The 24,032-nt window shown below is 42.2% G+C and overlaps 1 pseudogene; it reads right to left on the bottom strand.

Moving 5' to 3' along the window:
* The window catches only part of LOC132099126 (NACHT, LRR and PYD domains-containing protein 3-like), a 476,979-nt pseudogene that overhangs the window by 228,095 nt on the left and 224,852 nt on the right, over positions 1–24,032 (bottom strand).

The following is a 24,032-nucleotide window of genomic DNA, read 5'->3' as shown; positions in this document are numbered from 1 at the left end:
CAGGGATAGGGTTAACAGAATGGATTGAGGAAGTGCAAGCTTGCATGAGGGTGTGCCATTTGTCAACATCTGATCAGGCATTTTTTTTTGCTCGATGAAATAAAGTTTCGTCCAAGTGTAGAACGTGAGGACCCAGCTAAGATAATTGCTGTTTTACAGGAGCTTTATGGTTGTTGTGAGTTCTACGTAGCCTTACAGGAGGCGTTTTTTTCCCCGTTGGCAGCAGGAGGGGGAAAGCTTTCAAGAGTTCTCCCTTGTGCTAATGAGCCTTATGGCATTGGTAAAGCAGCATGCTCCTAGTGACATACCAAATGCCGAAGTTTTGCTACGGGATCAATTTGTTGAGCATGCACTTGATGGTGCCCTCCGTTGGTAATTGAAGCAGTGTGTGCACAGACAGCCAGTAGCTACTTTGCTGGAGTTGAGGGCAGTAGCGATCTGGTGGGAGCGAGAGGGTTTGCCAGGGGGCGCTAGGGGCCGGAGTCACTCTGTCCCTTTGGCCCTTGGTTTTCAGTTTGGCATTCAGAGTGATCCTTGGTCAGTTGTTAACTCACCCCAAGTGTCTGAGCTGAGTGAGATGCGAGAGATGCTAAAGCTGCAACGAGGGCAGCTCAATCAGCTTACTCAAAGCATTGCCTGCTTGCAGAGTTTAGTCAGCGTGGTCGTTCATCTCATAAAGGCCGCATAATATGTAGGCGGTGCCAGCAGCCTGGCCATTTTGGGAACATGCTCCTGCTCATGCACCTTTTCATTCGTATGCCCCTCCACCTCTTAACAGGCAGTCTCGACCTGCTCCGGCGTCGGAAAACTAGCACCCGCCGAATTGCAGAGCCACAGTTCAGAGGGGGTAGATACTGGTTCATTTGCTTTTAATTATCCGGTGGAAACTTCAAAGCTGATGTCATCTTGCCCACATTTAGATGTGTGTATGGGTGGGGTTGAAGTTCCTTGCCTGGTAGACACCGGTTCAATGGTGTCTACAATCATAGATAGTTTCTTTCTTCAGAAATTCAAGCCATGGGGTCAAGGGAGGCTCCAGTCTTGTCATAGGCTGCAACTTAGAACAGCCTATGGGTTGGCCATTCCCTACCTTGGCTACTTGGAGCTTGACATTGAGCTTTGTGGAAAATTATTGCAGCGGTGTGGGTTGCTGGTAGTTAAGGATCCCCCTGGGGGTGTGTCTTCTCAGGTCCCTGGTATTTTGGGAATGAACGTGATTCGCAGATGCTACAGTGAGCTTTTCAGTCGGCATGGTCATGTTTGACACAGTCCAGAATCTGTTGTGAAGGCATTGCAAAGGTGCAGCATGCCAGCACTCGTTCCCTTGATGATGCAGCTGGTAATGTAAGAGTGCGAGGCAGGAAGGCTTGTCGGATTCCTGGAGGTGTGATGAAAATAGTCACTACCACATGTTCAGCGCAATACTCTGACAATACGGTGTTGTTTGAACCCCTGAGTTCTGGCCTACCAGCTAGATTTCTTGCATCTCCTGACTTGGTTCGGGTGGTAAGGGCAGCTTACATCCCAGTTGTGAATGTGGGTACCATTGATGTGCTGCTTTATCCACATACTGTTGTAGGGACATTGAACAACGTTTGTATTGTTAGCCTGCCTACAGGAGTCACAGAGGTGTCTTCAGGTGTGGTTACAGTGGCATCTCAGATTGCTGCTCCCATGGTGCAGGATCAGATAGATGCCATGGACCTGTCGTCATTGTCTGCTGAGGAACAGGGTCTGGTAAAGTCCCTTCTTAGGAGATACAACTCTGTCTTTTCTGCTCATGATGGAGATCTTGGTTACACCAACCTGATTATCCATGACATCCCTCTCTTACACAATGTTCCTGTCAGGCAACGCTACCAGTGCATTCCTCTGTTTGAGTATGAGGTGGTTAAAGAGCACATTCACCAACTTCTTGAGGCACAGGTTATCAGGGAGAGTAGCAGTCCTTATGCCAGCCCGATTGTCCTTGTTAAGAAGAAGGATGGAACTCTAAGAATGTGTGTTGACTATAGGCAGCTTAACTGTAAAACCTGGAAAGATGCTTTCCCTCTTCCTCGTATCGAGGAATACTTGGATGCACTCACGGGGGCTCGCTGGTTTTCCACCTTTGACCTGGCCAGTGGGTATAACCAGGTCCCGGTTACTGAGGTAGATTGGCCCAAGACTGCATTTTGCACACCCTTTTGGCTCTTCGAATGGAATCGCATGCCTTTTGGGCTTTGTAATGCCCCCGGCACCTTTCAGAGGTTGATGCAACGGCTGTTTGGAGATCAACAAAACCAGTCCTTGTTGCTTTACCTGGACGACATTGTGGTTTTCACAGAGAAAGGCTGAGCAAGCTGTCATTGAAAACTGGACAGAGGAGTGCCATAGCAGCTTTGAAGCACTGAAAGCCAGGCCCACAAGTACCCCGGTGCTTGCGTATGCAGATTTTTCTCTCCCTTTCATTTTGGAGGTGGATGCAAGTCATGGTGGCCTGGGTGCCGTGTTATCACAAGAGCAACATGGTAAGGTAAGGCCCATAGCCTATGTTAGCAGGGGTTTGAAGCCCACTGAGCATAACATGGTGAACTAAAGTTCTATGAACTTTTTTTGTGCTTGTCACAATTTGTGGCACTCAAGTGGGCCATAACGGAAAAATTTCGGGAGTATCTGCTGGGCCATAAATGTGTGGTCTTTACTGACAATAATCCGCTTAGCCACTTGTCATTGGCTAAACTTGGTGCAACTGAGCAACGATGGGCAGCCCAGCTTGCATCATTTGATTTTGAGGTAAACTGGCAGGCAGAAGTAACAAGAAGTATCCCCCTGTCCCAGCAAATATGGAAGCTATGCTTCCTGGTACAGCAATCCCCAAGCATTTGCAGCAGGTCCTCCAGGGACCTGAAGCAGTTCAGAATGCTGTCGTGGCCCTGCCTCATCTCACAACTGTTGATATCCGTACCCTCCAGCAGGCTGATCCAGGTATGCAGGAGGTCTTTGTGTTTTGGAGACTTAAGCAGCATCCCAACTTTGAAGAGCGTCAAAGTCCAGGTTCCACCTAGACTATAACCTTCTGTCTTGTCAGCTCTCCGCTTATGTAGCAGGGTAAGGTATAGCCCAGGTATGATTGGTTGATGTCATGCCAGCCTGGGAACCTATCAGTGTTCCGACTCCTTTGTAATTGGTTAAAATGGTTTAAATCCAATGAACCTATCAGTGTTGGGATTGATACTATTAAAAAGGGAATGGTTTGATTACTCAAGATGCATCATCCTTGGTACTAGATCTTTGTGGAAAGTCATGGATAAAGGATAGGGTTTGTTGCATCTCCCTGTTGTGTTGTAGCAAGTAGAACTTTTTCAGCATGCTAGCAGCCGTGGTCTCGTGTGCAAGTGTAACTACACATCCAGGGGTTTCCAGTACCTTGGTTGAAGACGAATGTACATCAGTATGACTGCACTGCTGCTTTGTTTTTAGTGTTTGTTGTGTAACTGTCTAACTTTTGTTGTGATATGAATGTCTTGGTTTATACCAGTTAATTATGTGATTTGAGTAGGAACTTTTAAAGCGGGGGTTTTATACTTTTAGTGTGTCCACTTGGAGTAGTGTGGCGTTTGGCCAATTGTATTGCTTTCACAATTGTGTGGTTTGGGGTTTGGTGTGAGGTGATAATCCAAAAGGCCCCTGCAGGTCATTTTTTCTCCTTCTGGTCACTTTGTAACTGGTAGACCTGTGTATTAGGCATGTTTTATATTATATCCAAAAAAAACAAAACAATGCTGGAACCATTTCAATTGTGTATAAATAAATTGCAAATGTTTCATACTATCTCTGTCTCCATGCTCACCCTGGTTTTTGGCCACGAACCTGTGTGCCCTTTCATAAGGCTGTTATGTCCCGGTATATTCCGGGTGGCGTAGTCAACGTGTAACCACTCTCCACTGACACATGCCACCTGAAAACAGCTGAACTGTCCGATTTTCATTGGCATGTGTCAGTGGAGAGTGGCATGTGTCACAAGTTTTAGTGATGCTTTTAGTGACATATGCAACTCTCCACTGACACATTATTTACAAGTTTATAATATGTTTTTCAAACATGATGTTTATAATTGTAAATGTTTTTTATTGTTTTATGGCCTCTGCATAGTCTCTATATTATTTTATAATTACAAATGATACAACTGAACTGTCAAATCTATGCAAAAAACAAACAAACTTGTATTTACGTATTTGAATGCATTGCAGAAAGCAGGCTACTGGAAATAAACTTACAATGAAAAATACATATTAAGAGACATAAGACACATTTTAATCTCAATATTGGAACTCAGTATTTGTTGTACAAATGAATTTTTTTTTACATTACTCCGCGATGTAATAAGACGTATGTTTGACAATAACATACTGTTAATTAATTCACTGAAAACCGGAAGTGTCACTAAACATAGTGGCATGTGCTAATGACATATGTGCATTAGATGTCATGTTACATCAGGGAACTACACTAACTTTTTCTACTGGTGGCAGTTGCGCGACTAACTTTTTCAGTTACTGGCGCAAAACGTACTCGGTTACTAGCGTAACCTCGGTTCCCTGAGATGAGGGAACGAGTACTGCGTAAGCTAGCTTACGCTATGGGAAAAGGTCCCCTTTTCTCGAGAATATGAAGCCAAAAATTATCCTTAATTTTTAAATAATGTAAAACGCAGTGCTGCAGCACAGCAGACCCAAGCGAAGCGGCTCGCGCGCTTATTGGCTGTGCTGCGGCAACTGCAGCAACCTATGGTGAGGCGGCGGAGAGGAACGAACCAATGGGGGCGCTTCGCGCCCATTGGACGTCAGAGCGCGCCAAAATAGGCGTGGCTGGAACTATATAAGCCACCGCTTCACCATAGGGATCAGGTTTTAAATCGACTGAAGCGATCACCCGGTCCGAGCACATAGCACGGCAGGTTACGCAGTACTCGTTCCCTCATCTCAGGGAACCGAGGTTACGCTAGTAACCGAGTACGTTCCCTTTCGAGAGTACTCTCGTACTGCGTAAGCTAGCTTACGCTATGGGAACACAATGTAAAACGCCGTGCGTGCTCGGGAACTTCGACCTGTCAAAGCCCAAGGCGAGAGCCCGGGGCTTATAGCAGGAGAAATCCCAGTCCCAACAGCCAACCTTAGTGAGCTTTATATAGGGAACGAAAAAAAAGGGGGACGTGATAAGGCTTAGCACGTCTATATAGAAAGTACCCTGGCCTGCAGGGCAGGGACTTGCAGATTATAGAATCTAATAAATGTGGACGGAGAGGCCCAGCCTGCCGCCGCACAGATATCATCCAGTGGTATCCCGCAGGACCACGCCCATGACGAGGCCATACCTCGGGTGGAATGGGCTCTGATGCCGAACGGGCAGTGAAGGCCTTTAGATTTGTAAGCCAGCGAGATAGTGTCTACTATCCATCGCGATAGGCTTTGCTTCGTGGTGGCGAGACCTCGGGTGCGCCCACCAAAGCATATGAAGAGCTGGTCCGACCTCCTGAATAAGGCGGAGCGCGCAATATAGGTTTTGAGAGCCCTGACGGGGCAGATGAAGCTCGCGTTGCTTTCGTCGCTTTGCGAGGAAAGGGCTGACAGCGAGATGACAGTTTATGTGTAACAGTCGCTCCGGGCTCGACCAGAGGCCGGAGGCAGACCTGCCCTCGTACAGGGCGCCCCAACCGAGGTTGGATGCATCTGTCGAGACTACTTTCCATTTCGAGACAGCGCCCGTGCTTACGCCTAACTGATACCAGTTGGCTATTTTCCAAGGGACCAGAGCTGTGATGCAGCCGTGGGTCACCCTGATGCGCACGCGGCCGGAAATCCAGGCGCGCGCTGGAACAGGGTCTCTCAGCCAGCGCTGTAGTGGGCGCATGCGCAGCAGGCCCAGTTTGAGAACCGCAGAGGCTGATGCCATCAGACCTAGCATTTCCTGAAATCGTTTGAGCGGGTAAAGAGACCCGGCTTTGAACGACACGGCTAGATGCTGAATAGTGAGAGCGCGCTGTGACGTCAGACGCGCTGTACATGTCACAGAGTCTATGTCTATCCCCAAAAAGGAAATCCTCTGGCTGGGAGACAGAGCGCTCTTGACAGTGTTGATCGTGAGACCCAGGCATTCTAAATGGCTGAGGATCCAGGATCTGTGTGTCGTCAGTAGTTCCTCGGAATCAGTTCGGCGCGAAGGACGTGTGTCATTTCGCTTTTCACTTTCGTTTCGACCACGGCGCAAAAGCGCGGCGGTCTGCGAGCGAACTGGAGCGAGTAACCTCGTTTTATTATATTCAAAACCCAATTTGATATGCCGGGGATGGCCTGCCATGCAGCGGCTCGTGCGGCTATGGGTTGAATGTGCTTCGGGCACTGGCCGCCTGTTATGAGGGGACCAGTAGCTCGAGTATGCTGTGCTTGTGACACTGTGGTGACAGCGCTTATTTGTAGGGTTGCGCACTGAGAAGTGGGCACGCGCGCTACATTTAGAGCACCTCCGGCGCGAGCGGGAAGGTGGGCATGAAAGGAGACCCGAGTGTGTCTTTGTGACACTTGGGGGAGTGTGTATACATGTAGGGGTGCGTACTGTGTAGTGGGCACACTGCCTACATAGAAAAAGCTCTTTTTGTGCTTTATTGAGGTCGCCGTGAAAACGGCGTTTGTGTGCAGGCGTGCGTGCATTGTAACAGGCTCGTTTACTGCAGTATAGACATCTCCAACCGCCTTTAGTGAGGGGATTGGAGGAAGCATGTGAGGTTTCTTGTGTGGTGGTCCGGCCGCAGCGGGACTTAACCATGGTCTTTTCAGCCCGAAGGTCAGGAGGGCTTCGGAGGCTCGGGGTTCAGCACAATCCTGGGCCAAGGTCCCCGTCTCTCTGGCGGTTTGCGGTTCGTAGAGCGAGAGCGGTGCTGGGTTTTGGTCGCTGGGCGAGACTGTAAGTCTGGCTGCGATGGCTTCGAGGTCTGAGGGGGCGGCGCATTTCTACGGCGTCCCGCAGCAGAGCTAGAGCGTTTCGGCAGGAAGTGTCTCATTGCCTGTGACGTTTTCTGAGCCTCAGTGAAGCGTTCAGCGAAACCCTTGACCGACTGGCCAAAGAGGCCGGAAGGCGAGATAGGAGAGTCAAGAAAGGCGGATTTGTCGGCATCTTTCATCTCCGTGAGCGTGAGCCAGAGGTGTCGCTCTAAAACAGCTAGGCTTGCCATGCTTCGGCCGATCGCTTGTGCTGTGGTCTTTGTCGCACGCAGGGCTAGATCAGTAGCGCTGCGGAGATCTTTAAAGTCATAGGTATCTGGGGCAGACTCGTCCAGGTTACGGAGAAGTCTGGCCTGAAAAACCTGCAGCACAGCCATGGTGTGTAGAGCCGAAGCAGCTTGACCAGCGGAGGTGTAAGCTCGGCCAGCGAGAGCTGAGGTGGTGCGGCACGGCTTGGATGGATGCACAGGCTTCGACCGCCATCCTGCGGCTGAGGGCGGGCAGAGGTGTGCAGCAATAGCCTCCTCGAGAGGGGGGAGGCTCTCGTAACCGTGGTCTCGGGCGCCGTCGACAGAGGAGAGCGCTGACGAGACAGAAGTCTTCAAGCGTGCGGAGAATGGGACTTTCCACGACTTCGTGAGTTCATCGTGAACTTCCGGGAAGAAGGGGGCATTTCTTTGCGGAGGGGCCGAAGGGCGCCCCTGCAAGAACCATTCGTCCAGCCTGCTTTTAGCGGGCTCGTCTGGAGTAGACCAGTCGAGCTGAAGGTCGCTGACAGCCCTTGTAAGCACGCGAGTAAGCTCCGTGTCGATATCAGCGCGTTGTCCGGTGCAGCTGGGTGCTGTAGAGGGGGGGGGGTCCGCAATGGAGCCCAACCATTCCTCACTACTGGACGCGGCGAGAGAAAGGCTGTCGTGTCTGTCCTCTTCCGCCTCAGGCGCTCCGAAGGAGAAGGGGGCGCTGGTGAGCAGGGACTGGCGCTGCTCGTCCACGAAGAGGACAGGCGAAGGAGAGAGAGCGGGCGAGGCACGCGGGGAGTGTTCCGGCGTGAGCTCGTGTGTAGCAGTGTGCTCAGGCATTCTCTGATCGCGGCGTTTCTTACGCGGCACTTGAGAGAGAAGAGGCGGAGCGGGTGGAGCATCGTGGCTGGTGTGAGCTAATCGAGCCCGCAGGGTCGATATAGCCATGTTGTCGCACTCAGGGCAGCCGCCCTTGGAGAGTGCGCTCTCAGCATGCTCGCGGCCCAGGCAGGAGACACAGATGATGTGGCGGTCCTCGCTGGGCAGAGGGCCTCGGCAGGAAGCGCAGGCCCGAGGCATTTGAAACAACGCCTCGAATTCTGGAGAAAAAAGTGTGATGCAGCGGCAAACACACTAGCTTTGTAAAGGATATAGTCACGCCGGATGGCGCAGCAGGAAGCGAGTGCTGAAGGCGGCGTCGAGATGAAGCACGAGCCGGCGTCCTCAGATCTGCGTTGCAGTGCTATCCCGCTGAAAGGCTTTTCGACGGCGTGTAGAGGCTTCTCCGGAGAAGACAGCGAAGTGCAGGTGAGATCGCTGAAGGAGATGAAATCTGATCCCTATGGTGAAGCGGTGGCTTATATAGTTCCAGCCACGCCTATTTTGGCGCGCTCTGACCTCCAATGGGCGCGAAGCGCCCCCATTGGTTCGTTCCTCTCCGCCGCCTCACCATAGGTTGCTGCAGTTGCCGCAGCACAGCCAATAAGCGCGCGAGCCGCTTCGCTTGGGTCTGCTGTGCTGCAGCACTGCGTTTTACATTATTTAAAAATTAAGGATAATTTTTGGCTTCATATTCTCGAGAAAAGGGGACCTTTTCCCATAGCGTAAGCTAGCTTACGCAGTACGAGAGTACTCTCGAAAGGGAACATGATTTGGTCGCACAAATTATTTATAGTAATTACTGGATAATAATGAACAATAATGAAACTGTATTGCATACAGATGTGCTTTTTATGTTACTTGCCATCTTTTAAACCACATGCCTTGTTCTATTTATTACAGTACACACAGTGCATTGCTCCGTCTTGTAGCTGGGGTTAGAGGGGACCCGGTGCAGGTTGTACAGCGGGCCCTGTTTAAAATTGTTTAATTTGTACTGTATGTTCATTCTATTTATTTATTTGTGCTATTTACACAATGTTTACATTTTTTTAAGTTTGTTTTTGTTCATTTAAAATAGCACTGCATAGTCATCACTGTAAAATAAAATACACAATCAAAACCAAAATGTATTCAGACACCTTCAACATTTCTCACATTATCACAGTTTATTTGCTGTAGTTTAGAAATTGGTAATAAAATATGACAATAACTCAGGGTTAAACTGTGTCAGAACAAATTCATCTTGATAATGTCGGATAACTTTGATAAAAAGATATGTAATGGAATCAACCAAAACTTCAGACAACTGTCAGTATGACAATATTTACACAACTATCAATACTTTGTTGAACAGTTACCAAGCAAGTGATGCTTAATTTGGTTCAGTCTGTGGTGTGAAAAGGTTGCATTAGCAATTAAAGAAAGAAACACTTAAGCAAAACATGGTCAGGTCCCTAATTTTTTTTACATTTTTTTATCAATTTCACTGGTAGTCTACAGTATGAAGAATTTTTGGGTATGATATTTCACAGATCACTATTTTGCCATACTCACTTACATAAATGAACTAGTGTCCTGCACCCACTAGTAAAACAATATAATCAATTCTATCTGATTTTTGGATTGACTTTGAATAAATTCTTGTTAAAACTACAAAGTAATTCAATCAAGAGCAGTGAGTGATTTTCTTTCTCTTATTTTCTTGGATTAACATTAAAGACACCGACAGCAGAGCTAGTAAATTAGGCGCGGTCAATTTAAGAGAAAAACGCATCCATTATAATGATACACATCCGATTTCTTTCTCAACTCTTTACTTTCACTAAAGACATAACTACAGACTTTTTCGGACACACTTTCCAAGACGGGTATTTTGTATGTATTTGTTGTCGGTACAAAAGTAAGAAGACTTTGAGACGCGTCTCTGCTTGCGCCCTGAACACCAGGACACTGCGGTGCTGAATTGAGCTCTTTCGCTTTTCGCTCTTTTTTTTCTGTTTATTTAAACTGCGATTTGTATTTGTTCATTCAGGTGCAGGAGGACGCAAACTTCCTGAAGGAGAGCTCGGTTCAGTGTTGTTGTCTGTGAGACACGGCTCTCTCACAGCGCGCGAGTAACCAGATGCTCAGTTCAGCTTTCCCGCAACGCGGGGCTGAAGCCAACTTGATGTGTTGAATGCTCGGAGCTCGTTATGAAACGTATTCTTAAAATACACATTTCTGTTTTAATAAATGCTCATATTAAATCATAGCATAACACATAAGTAGGCACAAAAATAATCAGTGATACATTTGCGACCCCATAAAAATTTGGGTCGCAATGCCATTTCAAAAGGTCGCATATGCGACCATTTTGGTCGCAGTGTAGTTCCCTGAACATAATGTTGGAGAATTGTCATGGATCACTATGAATACCACATTAAGACTTGTATCCGTTACTGTAATCCTTCATTTTTATTTGACGCTGCGTGCACATCTGTAGGTGTCAGTATAAATTTAGCATTGGCCAGTGTCAGATTATCATTATATAGGCTATTTTTTATATTATATATATATATTTTTAATTAAATATAAATTAAATGTAATTCAGTTTATAATTGTAACTGTATAACAAGAAACACTATGAGCATGTTTCTTCTGGAGATACCTGAATTTTTTGTCAAAGCATTTGACTTTCTGAAGACATTTTAATAAGTACAAATTTTGTTTAATATAGCATAGACTTACATTATGTTGCAGACTTACACGACATTACAGACTTCAAGGTCAAGCACACTTCTGAATGGTTGGTGTAAGTTTTTATTAATAGTAGACATCATAATGGTTTGTGGCATTTTCTCATCAGTTTATATTTATATGTAGGCTAATTCTTGATTGCCAAGTATCAGATAGTGTTTTTTTAAAGGACTCTGCATAGTCTCTATATTATTTTATAATTACAAATGATACAACTGAACTGTCAAATCTATGCAAAAATTATTTACGTATTTGAATGCATTGCAGAAAGCAGACTACTGGAAATAAACTTACAATGAAAAATACACATTAAGAGGCATAAGGCACATTTTAATCTCAAAATAGGAACTCAATATTTGTTGTACAAATGAACTCTGCGATATAATAAGACGTATGTTTGACAATAACATACTGTTAATTAATTCAATATCGTTCTGCCATTAAGTGCGTCTGTCACACAATCTACAGCAGCAGGTGTCAGTCACTACCGAAGGCACGACACGCACCGCAGCAACTGACACATGACGCAGTCTACTGTTCATTGACATATGCCACTGAAAACCGACATGTGTCAGGTTTTAGTGACACATGCCACTGTTCAATGACACATGCCACTGACACATGCCAATGGCAACTGTGCGTCAGATGTAATGTCACATAATGTTAAAACTGCCTCTCACAATCTCTTAACATACAGACTGATTCTGTTTTAAGTTATTCATCATTTGAGTTACACTGTATTGTGTTGGAGTCTCATTCCTCTACTGTGCCAAACTGCAAATAAAATGGTCGCATCTGCGACCAAAAATATTAAATTGCGAGCAAAGTTTTTGTTGAGGTCGGCACAGGTGACTAGGCCTTTACGTTGACTATGTATTTACGTTATAATTAAAAAAAATTGCTCATCTCCTCATCTCCGCCGTGCAGCAGCACTTACACACACTTAGATTTTTAGGCTGCATTAATTAGGTAAACCGGAACCAGGAACACACCCGATGTACCGTATTTTCCGGACTATAAGTCACACTTTTTTCATAGTTTGGCTGGTCCTGCGACTTATAGTCAGGTGCGACTTATTTATCAAAATTAATTTGACATGAACCGAGAGAAATGAACCATTGGTTCTTGGTTCTAAATAAATGCGACTTATAGTCCAGTGCGACTTGTATGTTTTTTTCCTCATCATGACGTATTTTTGAACTAATGCGACTTATACTCAGGTACGACTTATAGTCCGAAAAATACGGTACTTGCTACATCATTAGAAGAATGGCATCTACGCTAATATTAGTCTGTTTGTCTCTTATTCCGAGGTCACAGAAGCCACCAGAAAAACACAAGATACTCTGTGTGTAAGGTAGGGGTGTGCACGGATAGTCCAACACTCGAATTATTCAATAAATAAAAATGATATTCGAATTTCGCAAAAAAAAAAAAAAAAAAAAAAAGATCACTATAAAACCTAATTTGGTCACTTTCTGTGATTCACCACGGCATATTTGAAGATATATGCAAGCAAAAAATTATTAATGAATGAATAAGGGGCCGTCCACATATTGCGCCTAAAAACGTGTGGGAAACGGTAAGCGCGACGCTTTCTCCTTCTTTCCAAAGCGCTCGGGCAGAAGCGCTCCTGAGGCGTTTGCCAATGACGCGATCTCTCCATGAAGACGCAGAAATTTCAGCAAAGGATAAATGGATTTGCAGCACAAAAATCCCTTTCAGTAGCTCTGCTATTAAATTTATTTCAAAATGGCAATCCATATACAGCTATGATCAGCTGTTCCTTCATCTTAGCTGAGCTTTCAACGTTGTTACGGGAAAGGATGAAGCTGAATGTTTATTTCTTGTAACATGATCTGCTGTGCGCTTGCGGCATTCTGAAAAGTTGAGATGTTTTTAACTCGATGCAGTGCAGACTCACCTGGAAAAAACGGGCGCGTTGCGACCGCGTCGCTTCCATTATGAGCGCGCATACCGCGCCTACATTGGAAATAACGAACTTGAGCGCGCAAAAGACGCGATATGTGAACGGCCCCTGAGAATTGCGGTCTTCTACAGTACTTCAGATATGCCAACATTTTGATATTATAGTACTTCAGATATTTCAACATTTTCCTTGATGCGAGTGGTGCGGATGCAGCAGCCGCCACCAACGATGAAGAGGATGCAATGCCCACTCGTCGGAAAAGGCTGAGCCAGTTCTTCAGCGATGATTACAGAGAGTCCAGCCGAGACGAGTGGGAACAGTTCTTGCTGGAGCCATATATTCCACCGGATGAGGATCCTATTCAGTGGTGAAACAAAAACACGAAGCGCTTCACAAAACTTATTCGCTTAGCACACCGTTATTTGTGAGTCCCGCCAACGTCTGTGCCGTCAGAGCGCGTTTTCTCCGCGGCCGGCCTTATTGTTAACAGACTAAGGAGCCGACATTCCCCCGATCATGTTTACATGCCCGTATTTCTTAACAAGAACATGTAAAACAATAGAAAAAAAGCAAAAAAGATTTGCTGACAGTTTCAAAGTTTCAAAGTTAAGTGTAGGCTACGTTTCCAATAGCCTAATTGCTGCAGGCTGCTTTACGTTTTTTCTTGCTTTTAATCTGTACTTTGTTTGTTTGCACGCATTGTTAAAGGTTTTCAGCTACAAAACACGATGTGTAATGTTCAAGCTTATTGTGTGTAAGCTTGTTCAAAATGACGGAAACAATAAATGTTGCTGAAAAATAACATTAAACTTAATTTAAATAAACGAATATTCGAATATTCGTTTTTTTGTGAGCTCAAATATTAGAATGTGATATTTGCGGAAAACGGACATCCCTAGTGTAAGGGTCAAGGCTGGATTAATTTTCTTGTTTTCAAAACGTTTCTCTAAAGAAGCTCAGTGATTTGATCATTAAGATGAAACCAACTGGCTCCTTTTTGATGTAATTCCTACAGAGATTATTGAGGCTTCTTTTTCTGAAATTGTTACTGCCATTCAGTCATTGATTAATTCATCTATTGCTGCTGGGGGTGTCCTAAAATATTTTAAGCATAGTATTGTTCAACCTTTGCTTAAAGGTGCAGTAGGAAATCTTGTTAAGTTTAGCCTGATAGCACTGAAAGCAAACATGCGGCCCTCCATGCAAATCACTGTCCAAAACAAACAGACCAGACCAGATGACCAGAGACAACATTACTGCAATGCATTATGTGTCATTCACCGGTGAGAAATTTTTATTGCGACAATGACGTTGTCTTTCATACTTTTCTTGACTTTGACAGTATAACTTACTTGGTAGTCTATGGGACAGTAAAAAGCCTCCCAGTTTTCATCCAAAATATCTTAAATTGTATTCCGAAGACGATCAAAGCTTTTACGAGTTAGGAACGACATGGGGGTAAGTGATTAATGACAAAAATTTGGGTGGAGTATCCCTTTAATTGTCAAGTCTCATCTTATCTCACAGATCTTGTAACTACTCTTTCATCCTCTAGATATTTAAAGGAACACTCCACTTTTTTGAAAATAGGCTCATTTTCCAACTCTCCTAGGGTTAAACAGTAGAGTTTTACCATTTTTTTTTAATCCATTCAGCTGATCTCTGGATCTGGCAGTAGCACTTTTAGCTTAGTTTATCATAAATCATTGAATCTGATTAGACTGTTAGCATCTCGCTCAAAAATGACCAAAGAGTTTCTATATATTTCCTTTTTAAAACTTGACACTTCTGTAGTTACATCGTGTACTAAGACCAGCGGAAAATGAAAAGTTGCGATTTTCTAGGCCGATATGTCTAGGAACTATACTCTCATTCTGGAGTAATAATCTGGCAATTTATGCTGGGAAACTAATGTCGAGTTCACACTGCATGATTTTAGCCCAATTTTTCACTCGCCAATAGGTTTTGGGAAATCGCTGACAAATGCCTAAAATTGGAGGCAAATTGGTGCTTGTTCACGTCAGTGACAATCACACAGTGTGCACAGTGTGACATGTCGCCGACGCCTGCAACATATTTGTCATGCTAAATATCTGGAGCTGTCAGCAATTATTTTATCACTTCTCTCGTGTGTTTTGTTTTGAAATGTGGTTTGCGGACCAGACAGAGCTGTGAAGTCATGCAATGTGAAACCCCCTGTCTCCGATCCATTGTGCAGTGTGAACACAGCAGCAGCTGAATGCAAACCCAGATAATTACGCAGTGGTGAAAGCAACTGCGATCCGACGAATATGAAAATCGTGCAGTGTGAACTCAGCATAGTAAGCTAACTGTCAGGCTAAGCCAAGTTCCTCTAATACTGACCAATAGGAACACATTGATATTATTGCTGACTCACTCACATACAATTATTTGACTTTATCAACCCAAAAATAAACTGATACAGAAAATGCAATTTAAATAAAATAAATAAAAATATAAGTTACAATGGACTGTATTTAATGTATTGTGCCCAAGTTTTAATGACTTTTTTAATTACTTTTATGTTACTTTTTAAGATATTTGAAAACATTTTAACATGCTGCTACATGCACAATCAGTTTATCAACAGTTTCTAGACATGCACCCTTTCTTTCCATTTTATGCAACCTGTATTTTATGGTTATTAGTAGAAAATTAAAACATTACTATAAAATTGTTTAAAAAAAACACTAAATTAACTCTAAATTAAAAGTTATAAATAATATAAAACAATATATCTTATATAATAAGAAAAATACACATTCATCATCATACATTCTGGTATAATTTTACACTGTATTAAAAAAGGAACATGTGTTATGAGACATTATAAATGTTTTTATGATTATTATATATTTAATGCAAATAAGAAGCTTTAATATAAACTATTAACTCAATTATGATTAAAAGAAATAAATCCCTAAATGCATTTATGCAGTTAAAATAGTTTCAGTGTCCAACACACACACAAATCTGTTACAGAATATTAGCATGAGTCATAATTTATAGTTCACAAAATATGCAAATGCTCATACTGTTTTCTCATATTACTCAAAACATTTTATTAATTTACAGGTGCATCTCAAAAATTACAATGTTGTGAAAAAGTTAATATATTTCAGCAATTTAACTCAAATTGTGAAACTTGTGTATTAAATAAATTCAATGCACACAGACTGAAGTAGTTTAAGTCTTTGGTTATTTTGATTGTGATAATTTTGGCTCACATTTAACAAAACCCCACCAATTCACTCAACAAATTAGAATACTTCATAAGACCAATAAAAAAAAAAAAACTTGTAAGTGAATTTTTGGCCTTCTGGAAACTATGGTAATTTACATTATATGTACTCAATACTTGGTAGGGGTTCCTTTGGCTTTAAAGGGTTAGTTAACCCAGATAGCAAAATTATGTAATTAATAACTCACCCTCATGTCGTTCCAAACCCGTAAGACCTCCGTTTATCTTTGGAACACAGTTTAAGATATTTTAGATTTAGTCCGAGAGCTCTCAGTCCCTCCATTGAAGCTGTGTGTACGGTATACTGTCCATGTCCAGAAACATAAGAAAAACATCATCAAAGTAGTCCATGTGACATCAGAGGGTCAGTTAGAATTTTTTGAAGCATCGAAGATACATTTTGGTCCAAAAATAGCAAAAACAACGACTTTGTTCAGCATTGTCTTCTCTTCCGTGTCTGTTGTGTGAGAGAGTTCAAAACAAAGCAGCTGGATATCCGATTCGCGAACGAATCATTCAGTTCACCAAATCGAACTGAATCGTTTTAAACGGTTCGCATCTCTAATACGCATTAATCCACAAATGACTTAAGCTGTTAACTTTTTTAATGTGGCTGACACTCCCTCTTCAAGTTCAAGTTCTCCCTCTTCGAGTTCAAACAAACCAATATCCCGGAGTAATGCATGCACTCAAACAGTACACTGACTGAACTGCTGTGAAGAGAGAACTGAAGATGAACAGCTGACAGGTGCGTCAGAGCGCGTCACGAGGGAGCGCCAAAATTCAAATAAACTATCTTTCGTGGTAGGTGGTATGGAAGCCAGTGGCCTTCAGCTCATCTGCATTGTTTGGTCTCTTGTTTCTCATTTTCTGCTTGACAATACCCCATAGATTCTCTCTGGAGTTCAGTTCTGGTGAGTTTGATGGCCAGTCAAGCACACCATGGTCATTTAACCAACTTTTGGTGCTTTTGGCAGTGTGGACAGGTGCTAAATCCTGCTGGAAAACGAAATCAGCATCTTCAAAAAGCTGGTCAGCAGAAGGAAGCATAAAGTGCCCCAAAATGTATTGGTAAATGGGTGCAGTGACTTTGGTTTCTAAAAAACACAATGGACCAACACCAGCAGATGGCACTGCACTCCAAATCAACACAGACTATAGAAACTTAACACTGGACTTCAAGCAATTTGGGCTATGAGCTTCTCCACCCTTCCTCCAGACTCTAGGACCTTGGTTTCCAAATGAAATACAAAACTTGCTATCATCTGAAAAGATGACTTTGGTCCACTGGGCAACAGTCCAGTTCTTTTCTCCTTAGCCCAGGTAAGACGCCTCTGACGTTGTCTGTGGTTCAGCAAATTCCTTGACAAGTCTGTGTGTGGTGGCTCTTGATGCCTTGACCCCAGCCTCAGTCCATTCCTTGTGAAGTTCACTCAAATTCTTGAATCGATTTTGCTAGACAATCCTCATAAGGCTGCGGTTCTCTCGGTTGGTTGTGCATCTTTTTCTTCCACACTTTTTCCTTCGACTCAACTTTCTGTTAACATGCTTGGATACAGCACTCTGTGAACACTCTTCTTTGGCAATGAATGTTTGTGGTTTACCCTCCTTGTGAAGGGTGTCAATGATTGCCTTCTGGACAACTGTCAGATCATCGTCTTCCCCATGATTGTGTCACTAATGAACCAAACTGTGAGACCATTTTGAAGGCTCAGGAAACCTTTCCAGGTGTTTTGAGTTGAATAGCTGATTGGCCAGTCACCATATCCTAATTTGGAAAGGCTCAGGAAACCTTTGCAGGTGTTTTGAGTTGATTAGCTGATTGGCAAGTCACCATATCCTAATTTGTTGAGATTTGGTGGGGTTTTGTTAAAGGGATACTCCACTTTTTTTGGAAATAGGCTCATTTTACAACTCCCCCAGAGTTAAACAGTTGAGTTTTACCGTTTTTTAATCCATTCAGCCGATGTCCGGTTCTGGCGGTACCACTTTTAGCATAGCTTAGCATAATGAATGGAAGTGGACAAGACCATTAGCACTTCTCTTTAAAAAAATTTACCAAAGAGTTTTGATATTTTTCCTATTTAAAACTAGACTCTTCTGTAGTTACATCGTGCACTAAGACCAACGGAAAATGAAAAGTTTCGATTTTCTAGGCTGATATGTCTAGGAACTATACTCTCGTTCCTGCGTAATAATCAAGAAACTTTGCTGCCGTACCATGAGTGCAGCAGGCGTAAGGATATGACGCAGCGCCTGAAAATAGTTCCCGGCTCGGTAACTTTCAACGTGACCGGGACTAAGTTTGTGTAGTTTCAGTCGGCAAATTAGGTGAAGTTAGTGGATTTTCCTGTGCGATTAGCCATGGTTCTGTGCGTAGTAAAGGGCTTTGATAGTAAGTCGAGGGGATACACTACCGGCGTCATGTTTCACAGAATACCAGTGAACAACAAGGAACTAAACAATCAATGGTTGGCTGCTCTGAACATTGATCTCAAAACACCGGTAGAAACGATCAAGAAATGGCGTGTTTGCTCAGAGCATTTTGGAGCAGATGACTATAAAGAAAACAAGGACAGTACGGTGCGGCGTCTAAAGGATACGGCCATCCCAACAATCTTCAGAGTACAGACAGGTCCAAGTGTATCATCATCACCCATGACAGTAAGTATAAAAAATTTATTTTCTGTTAGCTTGAACCACTTGATTGAAAAAGCACTGCCGACTGCCGTTGTCTTTATCTTCCTGTGAAATGCAATCAATGAGTGCTAGGTTTGCTCGATCATTTGTCTTGTACAGTAACGTTATATAACGTTAGTTGTTTTGTGGTCGAGTTCAGGTGTGGTAAGTGAGCGTATAAGTTAGTTGAATTAAAGGAAACTTGTGGAATTTTCGGTATTGTTTATCTAAAGTTTCTATAGTATAACAGTTTCTATAGTACCTTGCAAGCATCCTTTTCCTAAAATTGAATTGTATGTTATATCATATTACCTATGCTGTTGAAAGACAGGTGTTTTGGACTTTTTTTTTTTTTTTGCTTGCATCTCAAAGGTATTGCCTCCATGAAATAACCTTTTTTTCTTTGAATTATCAATCAGGATGAGCTTGATGTACATCAGTACATCTTTTTGCTGGTGTACCACAGTCAACCCCTCAGAAATCCAGACCTTCAAAAGAACTTCCAGCGGAGTTCAAAATTCCTTCACTGTTGCAGCTGACTAGTCCAGCACAGACAGTGACATGCACAAAGCCATTTGCTGCCCTGGCACCCACATGGACACAACTGGTAGAAAAATGAAATGTTACCCTCTGTTCTAGTTTTTTGTAATGTGTTATGAATGAAACTCCTAAAATTATTTGAAATCTCTATAATTTATAGGACACCGCATCTTCGTCCAGTGTGTGGCTGTGTCCAGTCCAAGGAAAAGTTTAATATATGATGTGAGTGTCCATGTTATATGTCTGCTATCTATAATCCATAATGAAAATATTATTAGTTTTTTGCATCGTTCTGCTGACACTTATCTATAGCATTATGAAATGGTAGAACAGTCAAATAATTGTTTGTTCAAATCATTTCTATGTGAGAAGACAAATACTGGAAGAGAAACTAACAATTTCAATGTTGAATTGTCAATAACAGGAAAAACACACATCTTTAATGGACATCAGTTCATCATCAGCCTTGGAAATCAGCATGTGTTCAGAGCCTGCTGCCGATCCTTCTGATGCCAGTTTTGCTCCATTCACAAGCCCCTCGACCTCTTCCACAGGAAGCACTTCAAGCAGCTCTGAACATTACAGAGGATGGAATGAGAAAAAGTGGATTGTGAATGAGTCAAAACTCATGGAGCTCTTCCAGAAATGCTCCACTTGTGGAGCTCTGATCTCTCAGGCAGACCAGACCATAGTAACAATTGGTTGCAGAATCAACGTGAGCTGGAAATGCAACAACGGACATACTGGACATTGGGATTCATGTCCAAACACACGTGGAATGCCGGAAAACAACCTACTAGCAGCAGCTGCCACACTCTTCTCTGGTGCAACGTTTACAGACATCGCTGACTGGGCTGGGCTCTTGAACTTGCAGCTACCCCAAAAAACGACATACTATAACATACAGGCAAGCTACCTCATTCCGGTGATTGAAGCAGCATACAAGAAGCAGGAAAACATCATAAAAGCGCAACTAATCTGCCAGACTCAGGATGGTCAGGGAGTGCAGCTCTGCGGAGATGGGAGGAGTGACAGCCCAGGCCATTCATGCAAATATACCACCTATTCCTTCATGGATGACTCCTCCAATCAGATAGTTGGTTTTGATCTGGTTCAGGTAAACAAATGGTCACAACACTAGAATAAATTTACTAAAAAATTATGTCTAAAATTTCATAATCTGTAAAATTGTTCCATCTAGGTTTCCCAGGCCACAAGTTCCGTAGCAATGGAACCAATGGGCTTCAGGAAAGGGCTGGAGAGGCTCTTGGATGAAGGCATTGACATAAAAGTGATTACAACGGATAGACATCCATCCATCAGAAAACTGATGAGAGAAGAGTATCCTAACATCATACATCAGTTTGATCCATGGCATGTGGCAAAAGGTTAGTCTATTACGTAGTAGAGCACAACCTGTTGATACTTATTGTGTGAATTTATTGAAAATTTATTGAGTTAATTTTCAGTAACAATAAATTAACTTATAACATAGCTTATGTTACTATGATGGCCATAATGGCATATTCAATTAATTAAAAAAATGTATTACTGTGTTGTCTATTTCAATTTACTTTCAAAACTGATCAATTGCCCATATCAATGCACATTTAAAAAAAAAAAAGGCAAGCATTGATGGGAGAGTCATGGTCAGATGCATATTTCAGTAGATTGAAGGATCAACCTTTTCACATTTCCAGGTTTCTCAGAAGTGGAAGTTGTCATAGTTGCATAAAAATCTATAGACTTACAATAATAATGTACCCTTGTAATTCAGGAATAAAGAAGAAGCTGGTTTCTGCTTCCAATCGAAAGAGTTGCAAAGAACTTGCTCCTTGGGTGAGGAGTGTGAGCAACCATATGTGGTGGAGCTGTTGCTCATCCAAGGGAGATGCAATGGTACACAATCATACACACACAACTCCTTACAAAATGAAAGTCTAATTGATTGCTCATATGCATGCTGTATAGAGGTGTAATGCATAGTGACATTGCTGGTTATCACAAATCATGCAAAAAATTGTGTTTTCCAGATACTTTGAATTAATGTTATCACTAAAGAAATTTTCTATCTGGCCTCTTATGTTATTGTCAGGAATTGCACAGACGATGGAAATCAATACTACATCATATCGCAGGGGTCCATCGCTGGGAGGAAATTGGCATGGAGTACAATTGCTACCACAAAGAGCTGACAAGAGAGCAGCAAAGGACGAAGAAATGGTTGTCCGTGGACTCCCCTGCATACAAAGCCCTGATTAAAATAGTGGTGGATGCACGTCTACTGAAAGACCTGGAGCAAATGACGCTGTTCAAACACACAGGTATGTTTACGAAAAAGTTTGATGTGCAGGTAGTGTAATGGCCAACTAAATTTACTTTCAGTGGGAAGTGTCTGAGAAAGTGATATAAAATGTATAATTATTATGGTCCTTCTAATCATTTCAAAAGACACAAATATTGAATTGACCCCAGTCCTGACAATGTCAGTCTTGCGTAGATCATGCATATGCACACAGTTATCAAATATTTTTTTCCCTGTTTTACCAGGACAACTCGAGGTCTTTCATAAAGCCCTGCTGAAATACTGTCCAAAGTGTCTACACTTTCATTATTCAACGATGCAGGCACGCACAATGTTGGCCATTATGGACCACAACGAAAACCACTCTACGCAGCGTGAACAGGCAACAACAGCAGCTGGTAAGGCATAAAAATATTACAAAATGCCAAGGTCTTCTACTACCATACAGTTTTTATTGATACATAATCTCTTGGCTTATAAATACAGTATGACTGAGCAAATTCATTTTTAGTAAAACAAAAAATGGGCTGGTATAAAAGGCCTATAAATTCGTCATAAATATCCTAACCATTACAGACTAACTCACAATACCCTGCTGGGTGTATAATTTCAGGCCTCCCAAGGCACAATGTTGTCTATCAAAGACAGTCTAAGCAGTGGATTGCCAGACCCATCTATAAGACGACAACACAAACATTCATAAAAGGTCTCATGGAAGGAGTGATTGAAAGACGGTTAGGGGTTAGGATTATTTGTAGCATGGTTATCAGCACTTTGATTGATGTGACCAATCAAATCTTTAAAATTGGCTAAGGGATGGAGTTAGAGCGAAACTGAACTAAGCAACTTCATTATGCTAAGCTATGCTAAAAGTGGTACCGCCAGAACCGGAGATCGGCTGAATGGATTAAAAAAAACGGTAAAACTCAACTGTTTAACTCTGGGGGAGTTGTAAAATGAGCCTATTTCCAAAAAAAGTGGAGTATCCCTTTAAATGTGAGCCAGAATTTAAAGAACCAAAGACTTAAACTACTTCAGTCTGTGTGCATTCAAATTATTTAATACACAAGTTACAAAATTTGAGTTGAATTACTGAAATAAATTAACTTTTCCATGACATTCTAATTTATTGAGATGCACCTGTATAGTTTAATTGTAAGGCTAATTTGTTAAAGTTACTTCTATTAAATGGAACTGATACACGTCTGATCAAAGTAAAATCACAGGCAATTTCGTCTTAGTACAGAATTGTTTGTACAAGTTAAAATAATAAGATTTATAAATATATTATTATATACTTGAATTACTATTAAATGCTGTGAAGACTTCACTCACCGTTAACTATAATAAAACCACTATGCACTGAAAGCTGATATGAAGTTGCTTAATTCAGTTTCGCTCTAACTCCATCCCGTAGCCAATTTTAAAGATTTGATTGGTCACATCAATCAAAGTGCTGATAACCATGCTACAAATAATCCTAACCCCTAACCCTAACCAATGAAATTGTCTTCTGAGCAGGATTTATGCTAAATTGATTTGGGGGAAAATTCACATTCAGTTTCTTTACCTGAACACTACTGTTACACCTACCTGAAAAAATTCAATAACTTAATTTCATTAATTTCATTTGTAACTTTATTCTGTTGTTTTGTTTTGTGATATTGCTTGTAATTTATTTGCTCTAATTGTTTTACTAAGTGTTTATTTCTTAGTTGGAATCAATTAAATGGTCATGAAACACCCTGTTTCAGCACTGGTTAGTTCTCACTAGAGTTTGAAAAAATGCCCAAAAAGTTGGCGTGGTGCGAAGCGGAGTGGAGGAGGGGGAAGAGGGGAGACAGATAACACGCACAGCTTCAGGTTCAGACAATTTCATTCCCATAGAGTTAAAAACACAAATAAATGCACAGCCATTTATACTCTACATCGAGATATATATATATATATATATATATATATATATGAACAAACTGTTGCACCTTCAGCTGCAAACTCTTATTACAAAGCATAAACAAACGATCTCCTTTCTACAATCCATTAAAGTTTCTCTCAGTTAATGTATGCAGTCTAACAGTCTGAATCGTCTGTTATAGCAAATGAATTTAATAACAGTGAATAATTAAGCAATGCAACTTTCCATAGGATAAGAACAAGCAGTCTCATTAATAATTTAATAGACACCGACACGTCATCAATGTACTATTGTCCTTTGCCCAGAAGATGAAAATAGCACACAAAAGTAGTCGGGTTTCGTGACCCTTTAAAGCTTTATTGCACTGTGCAAGCTATTGAGCAACATTAGCCCATAGCACCATCTACATTTCTGTAAGTATCTTCCTAACAATATAAATATGAATCAACCGCTAATTATGTAAACTGTAAAAAACCAAGAAACAAAAAACTAAATCATTTAGTTAAGATGATTTCAATTTAAAAATAGTAATAATAGTAAAGTAAATGTCAAAAAAAAAAAAAT

Source organism: Carassius carassius, chromosome 22, assembly GCF_963082965.1.
Source record: "Carassius carassius chromosome 22, fCarCar2.1, whole genome shotgun sequence".
Lineage (NCBI taxonomy): Eukaryota > Metazoa > Chordata > Actinopteri > Cypriniformes > Cyprinidae > Carassius > Carassius carassius.
Note: the sequence above shows the minus strand (reverse complement) of the source record. Positions and strands in the feature narration are given on the sequence as shown.